This window comes from Amaranthus tricolor, chromosome 15, assembly GCF_026212465.1.
Source record: "Amaranthus tricolor cultivar Red isolate AtriRed21 chromosome 15, ASM2621246v1, whole genome shotgun sequence".
In the NCBI taxonomy this organism is placed as follows: Eukaryota; Viridiplantae; Streptophyta; class Magnoliopsida; order Caryophyllales; family Amaranthaceae; genus Amaranthus; species Amaranthus tricolor.
Genome location: NC_080061.1, coordinates 23315295 through 23327959, shown reverse-complemented (window position 1 = coordinate 23327959; position 12665 = coordinate 23315295). Strand labels below are relative to the sequence as shown.

The 12665-nt window shown below is 35.6% G+C and overlaps 1 long non-coding RNA gene and 1 pseudogene across 1 annotated transcript; one reads left to right on the top strand and one right to left on the bottom strand.

Annotated features, from left to right (window-relative positions):
• Positions 1–3406: 3406 nt before the first annotated feature.
• Positions 3407–5068, bottom strand: LOC130801579 (anaphase-promoting complex subunit 11-like; annotated as a pseudogene).
• Positions 5069–6402: 1334 nt separating this feature from the next.
• Positions 6403–9053, top strand: LOC130800928 (uncharacterized). The gene is made up of 3 exons (XR_009039514.1): positions 6403–6584; positions 7984–8055; positions 8468–9053. It is a non-coding gene; the product is annotated as an uncharacterized LOC130800928 (long non-coding RNA).
• Positions 9054–12665: the final 3612 nt, after the last annotated feature.

The following is a 12665-nucleotide window of genomic DNA, read 5'->3' as shown; positions in this document are numbered from 1 at the left end:
AGCCATATCCAGAACATAATTTGAAGTTTGTTAAAAATAATGGAATTAAGCTTTACCTATTCAGAATTTCTAAATTGTTGTTGTTTCTTAATGGAAGAAGATCATATACTAAGGCAGTTTTCGTTAAAAAGTTATAGTGATTGTGGATAATTGGCCTAAGTCCTAGTTTAGAATTAGAGATGTGATTTACATAAATATCCAAGGCAGTCAGATTTTAAAGCTGTTTAATTCTTGATTCTTTGATCTTGCTTGACAAAATGACAAGTACGATGTGATCTTGATTTGTGATATTCCGTCCTTGTGATCTTGAATTATATATTTTGAGGAATCAGTTAAATGTAAAATTATTGATTTGATGTGAGAAACGATGATCGATTCTTGGATATGAAGACTCTCAATGAACTTTCCATAAAACTTATTGAGACGAGGACATTTCGTCCATTTTAAGAATGGAATTCTGCAGAAATTTCGTCTAATAGTTTGTCCCCTAGGGGATTTTGAATCCTGAATCCGTGAACACAAGATGATGCAATTCTTCTAAATCAAATAGTTACATGAAGAAACTTTCTATTATAGGCTAAGAGTGTTTGTTTCAAGTTTATTACGAGTTTGTTATAGCTATCCACGTTATGTTTAGTTTGTTATTTCTTCTTCTAGCTGTGTAAGTTTAGTAGTATATATAAAGGTTTCGTTGTGTATTGTAAGTTTTTATGCTTTCAAAAAATCGCTATTCTGCCTCTAGTATTCAATCAATAAAGTAAAAGTTTCCCTTTAATTCTTTTATCTCTGTGTAAATTTGCATCTTCATCACCAATTGTAACAATATATTATAATATTAGATGTAATCTTCAGTTTTAGTGTATCTATTTTTCCTTGTAATATTTTAGATAATTAGTATCAAAGTAAAAGAAATAAACATTCAAAAATATTATCGATCATTTTAAATACTTCTTTAAACTCTCTTACACTCCTCTAATTTATAATGAATGATGTTCTAAGTGCAAAGTGTATTTAAAATTTTTTCCCGGTTATCATACTTTCTTCTTTGTCTTTATTGTAATATCTTTTTATACACTAATATTTATTTACAATGATTTTTTACCATTTAGTTCATCTTTATATATAATTAATTGGCTTCCAAAAAATAAATATTCAAAATAAATAGTGGAGAAGAAACAATACTCATGGCCAAGAGTAAAACTGGGGTTCCATTCTTGAGGAACAACGATATCTGAAAGGTAACTTTTGTAGAAGACAACTCTGGAATAACTTTGGTATGGTCTTCCAAGAAATGCGTAGGATGTGCCAACCACCATACAATATTTGAACACAAATCCATTACTATCTTCTTTGCTTATCCAACCTTGTGCTGTTATATAACCAGCCCCATATATTCTATCATCATATGGTCCACTTGTTACGTTTATTATGCAACCGTACATAAAAGAATCATAAACTCATAAAAAATTATATAAAATAAGACAAACACAAGTTCTCTTAACAAATTAACATTTTATTGAGGAATATAAACTCATAAGAAACTATATAAAATAAAATATATATAACACCTACTTCTTATATCATTCGATTCAATATAATAATTTGTATTGTGATGCATATTTTGTTATTTTATTACGGTTCATCAATTCAAGAGCTAATGACAGAGCTTGTTGAAGAAAATATGATTCTTGATGAAAAAAACATTTGTTGGTATAGAGGCAAACACAACTTATACGTTATAAAGCAAACTTATATTTTTTAAAATGTCAACTTCAACATACTAAAATGTCAAGTTATACAAGTTAAATTATCAACTTTACAGAAATAAAAAGCCAACTTGATCATTCTAAAACACAACCTTAAACTAGTTAAAATGTCAAATTCAGCCTGTTAAAACACCAACTTACCTAGTCAAAAGGCCAACTTAATCAATTTAGAAAGGCAACTTTGACCTTCCAAAACAAAAACATAAACTATCAAATTTCCAACTAAATCCTTCACTCTCTCTCTCTAACACACACATAAACACACACATATTAAACTAATTAAATTATCAACTTCAGCATATTAAAACAATAACTTAAAATAATTAAAATATCAACTAAATCATCCTAACATGACAACTACAAAATGCCAAAATGCCAGCTTAAGTTAGTTCAAAATCCAACATCAGCATGCTAAAACACTTACTTATAGTTCGTTTAATATCGATATTATACTAATGATTCAAAAGTATAAAAAACTAATAGTGTAGCCTTTCAAATACGTACAACTTAACAAACAAAATATGTACGTCCTGCAAATTCTAATATCGCAATTAGAATCATTAAAATCGTATAAAATCATGAAATCATGACTAGAATCATACAATTTTACCGATTCTACACAATTTTAATAATACTCCACAAACAAAATGCTAAATAGGGTCTTAGACCACCCAATCAACTATATGTTTGGACCTTAATTTTACTTTTTTGCTTTCTAATGATAAAATAAAGACTCTTGAACCACAACTAGAATCATACAATTATACCGATTCTAATAATACTCCACGAAAATGCTAAAATGGGTCTTAGCCTACCCAATTAACCATATCTGTAGAATTTAATTTCTAATTTTTCTCGATTAATAGAAATAATAGAAAAAAGAAAACAATAAGTATATATGTATTTTTTGAATCATAACAGTTTTTAAAGATTGAGTGAGTTTTAATTGTTCTTTTACAATAATAATGACTAAAGAATATACAAAAGCGAATAATGCTTCTTAATTTAGCAAAATTCTTGAATCATTCGTTTATACTATCCGATTCTGAGAGTTTTTTTTTATTTGAGTTAAATTTATGCTTTTAACAACCTTAGCTATAATTCTACGATCTCTCTTTGAATATTATAATTATATTCAACTCGGAGTCAGGTGTCAGGTAGAGTTAGAGTCGGGTCGAGTCGGAATTAAGTCAGTGTCCGGTCAGAGTATAAGGTCCAACTCCGGTCCATCTCTGAAGCGAACTCGAACTATATAATCGGATCCAGGGTATGATATTATTTTTCTAAGACTCAAATCGGATTGAATTCCTCGGATCAAGTTGGATTAGGAGTGGACTCAAACTTAATTGCCATCCCTATACACCAAGAACCAAATTCAACATCCATCATCAAGGAAATGTCAAACTTGTTCTCGTTTCCAAAAAATTCTCAAACCTTCTAGTTTGAATCATAACAATGGTGCGACACAAACAGTAGCAAAGTTTTTAAGTTGTTCTTCCATATAGGATTTTGTAAACCAATAACCAACTATTAAATGGCTTACATTTCATGATTAATAGTGAGGCAATGATGCGTGAATTTACATTACAATAAAGGAAGGATAGGAGTTGTACCATGGTTAACCTCAGAATCCCCCGTTTTCAGTCCTTGAAATGCCATTCTCGACGACACATAGGACAGTGAGTTTGAGAGGTTTGTGAATTTACCCACTTTAAAATCCAGTGTAGATGGAAAACATGGTTGCATTGTCCCCAAACTACAAATGAGACATCTTTAGTCTTATACACCAAGGGCATAACCCATGTTGTATTATTAGATATAAACACACGGGGTTCCACACATATCAAAAACATTATATACACAAGCATCAATCACAAACAAGCAATTAGAGAGTCAGAAACCAACCTATGACATTATGTAAAAACAAAGGCTGCATCAGCATTGGCTGCGTCGCAAAAAAAACCGATATTTCCCGCATCGTAAAGGTAAAAAAACGCTTTTTGAGCCATATCAAGGGATATTTCATGCTTTTGACAGATGTTTAGCCGTTAAAATCACCCCATCACTCTCGTTACCGCATCAACATTCCATTCTATGATGAATTAGTGGAACAACGAAAACAAGCAAATGAAAACAAAAATTATATTTTTACTATTTTTAAAATTAAGCAATGCAAAAGAAGGCAATCATTCTAAAAATGCAAGTTGCCAGTATCGGCAGTGCAAAACAAGGTTATGGATTAAAATCTCTATTGTACATCGGCAACTAGTAGAACAATGCTGAACATATATCTTATGATCTCTAAGCAACAAGTAAAACAAAACTGCACATGTTATTACTAAGTCCATTCCTCCAAATATGTGCTTAATGTATCGAAAACTCTAGAGATGGTCCACAGCGTCCACTGTTTACATAAAATGAGTCTTTGAGCTACACATTGGGCACCAGATAACTAGTACACGTACAAGACGTACAGCAAATGAAAAGAAACAGAATCTCATCTTAGAATGTCTATTCATCTCACTAGCATTTAATTAGATGTCGAGGCATGTAATTCAAAAACAATGTAGTCTACTTCCTCAACTGCATTCTAAACAAGTATTTAAGAAAACAAAAATTTAAATCCGGAAGGGCTCTTTTTTAGATGACACAAAGGGGAACCATCAGAAGCCATCTTCAAACAGGATTGATTATCAGTTAACACATCCCACGAAGCTTTTTCCCAGTAATAACATTCACTAAGCGTTTCAAAAGACCATATCCAATATGATATGTCGGCTATAAGAACAAAACTCAATGACATTTGGTTTAGTTTGTAAGCAATCAGGAGGTCAAAAGATTTCCTGAAAGCCTCTACATCTATGTTGAACAATAAGTTGCCCCCTTGCAGTACTTCTCTGCTCAAAACAAACTGTTTTTGATAGGATAAAGTACTCCCCCCATCCTAAATATCCAGAAACAGTAATGCCCCAATACCAGTACTCCTCAACAAGGCTATAATACTAATACAAATATTTGTATAATATACATATACTAATACTAATATACATATATCATGTGTATATTATTGTATTTGTATAATTCATACATAAATCAATACTGTACTAGGAAAAACAGCAGCGTTTTTCGTGTTTCACAAAAAAGAAAAAGAAAAGGTCACTTACTCAATGGGAGTCATCCCCAGGTAATTTGCAATCAGGAAAATAACCGTCAGAGGCCAACCTACATATTCCACATGTTTCATCTTGGGCATCCCAGGTCCATGAAGCAACACCGTGCCAATGTAGAATGTTAACTTTCATCTTTTTATCCTCCTTGTGAAGAAGCAAAACTCACACCTAGCAAGCTATTGCTAGTGTCAAGGATAGAGTATGCCATATCATAAATAATGGTAATTAAAAATACAAAATTTTAAAAAGTTTCTGCCTCACATCAAGCTGATGCGCTACCTCAGCAAAGATTGAGAACACAAACATGATGCCAAATATGCAAGCACTTTTAACACATAGTAAAGGAAAAGTATCCATTAAGAATTTTTACTGAATTATTAAATGTTCCAGCATATAATAGATAAGAGCTTCTCAAATTCTCACTACATCTTTTGTTTTAGCAAGCAGAAAAATGACATGAAAAAGTAACCTAAACAACATTTATGAGATTTCATATGGACTAATACATAATTATGTTGTACGGTTCAAAAGTCATGATCAAAGTTCCTTAAATTACAATTCTATGGATGTTGAAAAGCCTTCAATAGTTGGGTTTAGTGGATGTGTTCCATTGAAGAATATGAATTTGACCAAATAAAAGTTAAAAACTTAGCTTAAAGGAAGCATACACACACACACACACACTCTCTCTCTCTCTCTCTCTCTTCAACTAGGTTATTGGTGATGATAAGTTCACATATCCAAATAAACATTGCAAAAGTAAGACTATCATGTACTTGCTCTTCTTAATTAGCTTAGAGATATGCCATCCCTCGCCCCGTTATGTCATGTAATGCCCAACCCGTTTGAGAGTTGTTGCGACGTTAAATCCCGTTATTAATAGTACGTGAAATTTCACAGTCAAAATTTCTCGTTGACCATTACGTAAAGTGTATGCAGTTATTTAACCATTATGACGATATTTCACCGTTACAACGTTATTTGTCTCCATATTAAAATTTTATAATACCCATTAACTTTAATTCATTACGATCAATAAAATTATAGGTATTCATAATTTTAATTGATTAACAAAATAATTAATTAATAACTAATAAAATAATTACTTATACACTAAAAGAACCTCAAATTTTGCAGTTATACTAGCTATAAGCATATTATTGCATAATAATTGTGACATTCGGGAATTTAAAATAAATAAAATAATTTTGGGCTTTAAATTAATTATAAATTACCGTGAATCAAGTAGGTTAAGTGATAATAATAATAATAATAATGATATATATATATATATATATATATATATATATATATATATATATATATATATATATATATATATATATATATATATATATATATATATATATATATATATATATATATATATATATATATATATATATATATATATATATATATATATATATATATATATATATATATATAACGGGGGGGAATTAATACCCAAAAATCAGAAACTTTTTCCCCAATTCCCATTTCTTTCACGTATTCCTTCACCGCCATTCCCTTCCCCTTCTTCCTCCTTCTCATTCCTTTCTTCTTCTTCGAGCGACAGCAGCACCGGCACCATCTTCACCATCTTCTTCCTCCTTCTTCTTGTAATTGTTGTTGTAAACAAACTAAGGTATTAAATCTCTTAATTTCTATGTGTAATTTCATTTTACTCATCTTTAATAACCGATTTTCTTCTCAAATTTTCGAACCCTAGCTATCTTTAATCGGAAATTACATGTAAAATCAATATATATTTGTAGAATTTATTCCATTAAACAAAGAAAGATCTGAAAATCCTTTTGTGTTCTTTGTTCATCCATTTTGAAGGCTTTAGTTGGGTTCTTTTTGAGTTTTGATTAGTATTGGTTTTTGAGTTATTAGTATTGATTAGTATTGGTTTTTGGATTATTTGATTTCTAGTATAAAGTTTGATATCTATTGAAATTTCAGTCCGGAATTTGAACGTTCTATTTTGGCCACTTTCGAAGTAGTTCTAATTGTTTTTGGGTTCTGGTTCCTTCATAAGAATTGTAGAGCTCCGAGTCACGGTCGCGTGGGCACTTGAATCGCCCCAAAATGAGTCCGTATGAGGAAGTTATGCCCAAAATACTAGCAGGGTGTCTTGTAAATTCGAAAATGATATTTTTGATTTACTTGTTCATAATTAAAGTTGGAATTCAAATTGAGTACTCTTTTTATCATGTGTTTAGGATTAGTAGTTATCCTTCAATTGGGTTTTATTAATATGAGGTTGATTTCATTAGCATACTTTCATTAGCGTGCTCCTTTACCATGTATTAAGTTCTAATTTTGATGAATCTTGAATTTATATAAACTATTTAGATGAGTTATGTGATTGGGATTATTAGTTGGATATGAGATATTGGATAATTATTGTTAGGAAGTAGGAATTTATGGCTAATGATGATGAAGTCCTGATTTTGGTTAGGGTAATGAATTTCTCATGTAAATGCTAGTTGTTCAAGGTGGTTTTGACGATGATGATGACAAGTAATTGAGTAAAGTGATGCTCTTAGAAGATATATTAGATGTTTGTTGATTTGAGAACTTGTTATGGGTATTATGTTGATTGATAGATTTGGGTGAAGTTGAGATTAATCATTTTGGGTTGTGGATACTCGCTAAGGGCTAATTGTTAGATGATTTAATATTTTAGATGGATTATTAAATTCCTTATGAGCAATAGTGATTGTGGGCTAGAATGGTTACTTCCAGTTTAATAAGATGTAAATGATGAATTAAGGATCAAGTTTTACTAATATATGATGCTTAGAAATGCTAAAACCAAGAGTTATGGGTAAGTATCGAATAATTTGATATTCTTGAAAGTATTATGTGATTCTTTGAGGATTTCTAACATTGAGTTTGAATGTATATATTGGTGTTTAATTGGAAATATTAGAATAGCTGGTGGAACTATGCGTCCTTAGGAAGAGTAGTAATGAACTATATGAACCTAGTTGTAGTATTGTATGCGTTTTTGTGATACTATGGTTGTTATGCTTCAGGAGACGACTTTATTGAAGAGCCCTTCTAGAAATCGCGGAGTACCAGACTTAGCCTCTTGAAGCGTTCTTTTGGTTAGTAGTAACAGTCCCTTAAAAAGGGGTCTGGCCAGGCTACCATTTGTAAAATGTTATTTAATGTTTGTGAAATTTATATGAATGTGATAAATGTTTATGAATGATTATGCTGAGATTGATATGGTCAATGGATCGGGCTTGCGAGCTGGTCATTGACGGAGTTGAGGAACATGGTTCCCTACTCCCTGTTTTTGAAGCGAATTGTCATTGAGATATTGACTAGCTTCACCCGAGAGCGACATAGTCTTAGAGCTATGGGGCACCTCTCAAACTAGACTCCCTGTGCGCACATAGATCTAGGAAACTGATGTTGTTTTTAAACCATTGTTTTGAATTGCTGTGTTTAATTGTTTTGGATTGTTGCTTCTCACTCAGTTTAATCTGATTCCTTGTTGTTTCCATCTTTTAGCTGATTACAGATCGGATCCGGTCGGGGATAATCGGGTTAGCGATGTTGATGAGAGTGCTAAGGATGTTCTTTTGAGCTGAGGCCGTGGAAGCTTCTAGTTTGTATTAGGAATTTGTTTAATGTATAATAGTTCTGATTAGTTTTGATTATGTTGATTATAATGGACTTGTAGTGAGTTGTATGGTTACTTTATGTCTAGATTAGATATTTGGTTTGAGATTTAGCTGTGTTGGTCTCGTAATAGAGCTGGTGGTTCCTTTGCCCAGGTTTTGGGATATGATTTAAGTTTCTTGGGAAATAATCCCCGTGACGACCTTGTTTACCTAGTCAACGGTAAGTCGGGTTGTTACAGTTGGTATCAGAGCCAAATACGTGAACTGAGGATCTTTGGATGGGCAATAAGGATATAGGACAAGTGTGAGTTAGAGAAAGACACTAGGTGTGAAGTTAGAGATTAGGTAGACGCTAGTTAGTGGGGTATCGTGAAGCGGACGTTTAATTCAATTATTGTTTTACAGTGTTTCATATGCTTATGTGTGCACGTATTTTATTAGGTTATTTATTGTTGTTAAAATACATGTTCTTTGTTTAGTTGTGCACGTAAAGCGATGGCTGAGAATCGTGTGCCTCAACACGAGAGTTATGAGACTAAAGAAGAGTCTAAAAGCTCCCATGACTCCGAGCGTACGGTCACGTCACAGGAGGCAACTCATGCGCGATCCGATCATACCGAGACCTCTACGCCTGTCGTTCCAGCTGCCGTCATAGCCGAACAGTTTGAGACTATGCTAAAGATGTTCCACGCGCAACAGCAACAAAATCTTCTTCTGCAACAGCAGGTGCTTCAGTCACTTAACGCCGGATCTTCAAAGGGTAGTTCTGGGCACGACTTAGGGACATCACAAGCAGAGGGTATTCAGAGATTAGCCCCTAGGAAGTATGACGGTAAGGGTCCTCCTACTAAGCTAGACGATTGGATCCGGGAAATGGAGAAGATATTCGTGATATTGAAGACACCCGAAGATATGAGAGTAGATCTAGCGGTTCATTACCTAACCGGTGATGCCGATACTTGGTGGGTCACTCATAGAGATGCTCTTCTATCAGCTCCTTCCACAGCTACATCGGAACACCCTTTTACAGTACCTCCTCTTCCCTGGAGCTTGTTTGTGTCAGCGCTTCGCGACGAGTTCTTTCCTTTACATCTTCAGCGAAGGATGTTCGATGAGTACTCTCGACTTACGCAGGGAACCCAGACCGTTCACCAGTACTACATTCGATTTATGGAATTAGCTAAGTACGTGGACGATATGAAGATTGGGGAGAGATTCAGGGCTCAGAGGTTTTTATCAGGATTAAGTCTGGATATTCGAGAACGTATGAGGAACTTGGGGCACGAACATGTTAGAGATGTGTATCATGATGCATGTGAGGCTGAACGCCTATGGGATGAGCGGAAGGTCACTCAAGGGCTGAAGCGACGTAAGGAGGATACCCATGAGATATCACAGAGTGTTGGGGGTCGGAGATATATAGCACCTACTCAGTCACACCGAGAGCCCTGATCTAGTTTTGGGAGATCAACATCGAGCACACCCCAGGGTAGCAGAGTCACAGAATGTTTCCACTGTGGGAAGAAAGGGCAGAAGAAGGCTGACTGCTTTACGTTTTTACGAGAGCAAGGGTTGATGAGGACTTCTCAGGGTTCAGCGCAGAAACCGACCGGTAGTCAAGTTGGTGTAACTCAGGATAGAAGGCAGGGACGACCGCAGGCATCTTTTGGGCGTGGTTCGCAGAGTCAGGGGTCTGCTATGGGATGTTCATCTAGACCATCTGTCGGTACACCAGTTAGCGGCACCAAGACCACAGGGAAGCTTATGACTCTCAAGAGAGATGAAGCAGAGGATAAACCAGGAGTTATTACGGGTACGTTCTTAGTCAACAATACACCTGCATATGTTTTATTTGATTCGGGAGCATCTCATTCATTCGTTGCATCCTCGTGTGTATCAATGTTGCTTTTGCCTGATTCGCTTGAGATAAATAGTGAGTTTACACAACCATCGGGTGAGAGAATCTTATGTCAGCGAGTGTATACAGATATAGCTTTAGACTTCATGGGAATGGATTTACGCGTGGATTTGATAGAGTTTCCTTTAGATAATTTCGATGTTATCTTGGGTATGGATCGGCTGAGGAAGTACAAGGCAAGTATTGATTGTTGGATGAAGAAAGTAGCTATACGAGGACCTAAAGGGCAGAAAGTGATTTTTAAGGGTTTTGTGCCAAAGAATCACACTAAGATCATTTCTGTTATCAAACTGAAAACATATTTGAGGAAGAATTACCCGATGATTCTATGTCATGTAGTAGACACGACGATGAGCACACCCGAGATAGGAGAGATACGTGTAGTACGTGAGTTTGAGGATGTTTTTCCTTCTGAGATACCTGGATTACCACCTCCGAGAGCAGTTGATTTGACGATTGATCTTGTACCGGGCACGAGTCCTATATCTAAGGCTCCATATCGCATGGCACCTAGAGAAATAGCAGAGTTAAAGGTGCAACTACAAGAATTGTTAGACAAGGGTTATATACGCCCAAGCGTGTCTCCTTGGGACGCACCCGTTCTCTTCGTTAAGAAGAAAGATGGATCCTTTAGGTTATGTGTAGACTATCGAGAGCTCAACCGGGCAACTGTGAAGAACAAATATCCTCTTCCTAGGATAGATGATCTGTTCGATCAGCTCAGAGGTGCATCGGTGTTCTCTAAGATCGATTTGAGGTCTGGCTATCATCAGCTGAACATCTCGCCAAAGGATATTCCTAAGACAGCCTTTAGGACACGATATGGGCATTATGAGTTTACGGTTATGCCCTTTGGTTTAACCAACGCACCGGCGGCATTCATGGCCCTTATGAACAACATCTTTACCGCGTATCTTGATCAGTTCGTTGTAATATTCATCGATGATATTTTAGTTTATTCCAAGGACGAGGATCAGCATGCCGAACATTTGAGGATCGTATTACAGACCTTGAGAGAGCATAAGTTGTATGCCAAATTCTCAAAGTGCGAATTTTGGCTACGCAAGGTTTCTTTTCTTGGGCACATAGTGTCTAGTGAGGGTATATCAGTAGACCCGGCGAAGGTGGAGGCGATTTCGACTTGGGCCATACCAAAGAATGCGTCTGTAGTCCGAAGTTTCTTAGGTTTAGCGGGGTATTACCGGAGGTTTGTACGTGACTTTTCCAAGATTGCGCGACCGTTAACGCAGTTGACCAGAAAAGATATACGTTTTGTTTGGGATGAACAGTGCGATGAAGCTTTCAGGATTCTCAAGACACGACTGACTTCTGCACCTATCTTAGCATTACCTGATGGAGAGTCAAAATTTGAGTTGTACACTGATGCGTCGAAGAATGGTTTGGGGTGTGTGTTGATGCAAAATGGGCGCGTCATTGCGTATGCTTCACGGCAACTAAAGACCCACGAGATCATTTATCCGACACATGACATGGAGTTAGCTGCGGTAGTCTTTGCTCTCAAGATATGGAGACACTATCTGTATGGTACTAATTTTAAGGTCTTGTCTGATCACAAAAGTCTGAAGTACATATTCATCCAGAGGGAGTTGAATATGAGGCAATGGCGATGGCTAGAGCTGATTTCAGATTATAATTTGGAGATCCGATACCATGAGGGAAAAGCTAATGTTGTCGCTGATGCTTTGAGCCGGAAAGCTGTACATAGTTTATGTAATGCCCTAGCTAGAGTGCGCTTAAGAGAAGAAATAGAGGAGATGGGTATCGAGATAGTAGAGCATGGGGCAGTAGCGTCAATAATGGAGGTGACATGATTTATTTGAGGAGATAAGGATGAAACAGACTGAAGATATACATCTGATTGAGAAGGCTTCCATAGTGGTAGAAACACCTGACCCGCACGTTAGTATTCATGAGGATGGCAGTTTGCGATACGACTATAGATGGTGTGTGCCTAACGATTCCGACCTACGTACTCGCATTCTGAGAGAGGCGCATAGTTCATGTTTCTCCACACATCCGGGCACTGACAAGATGTACCAAGATCTCAAGAGAACGTTTTGGTGGCATGGTATGAAAAAGGATGTTGCTAATTTTGTTGCCAAATGCTTAACCTGTTAGAAGATCAAGATAGATCACCGTCGACCTC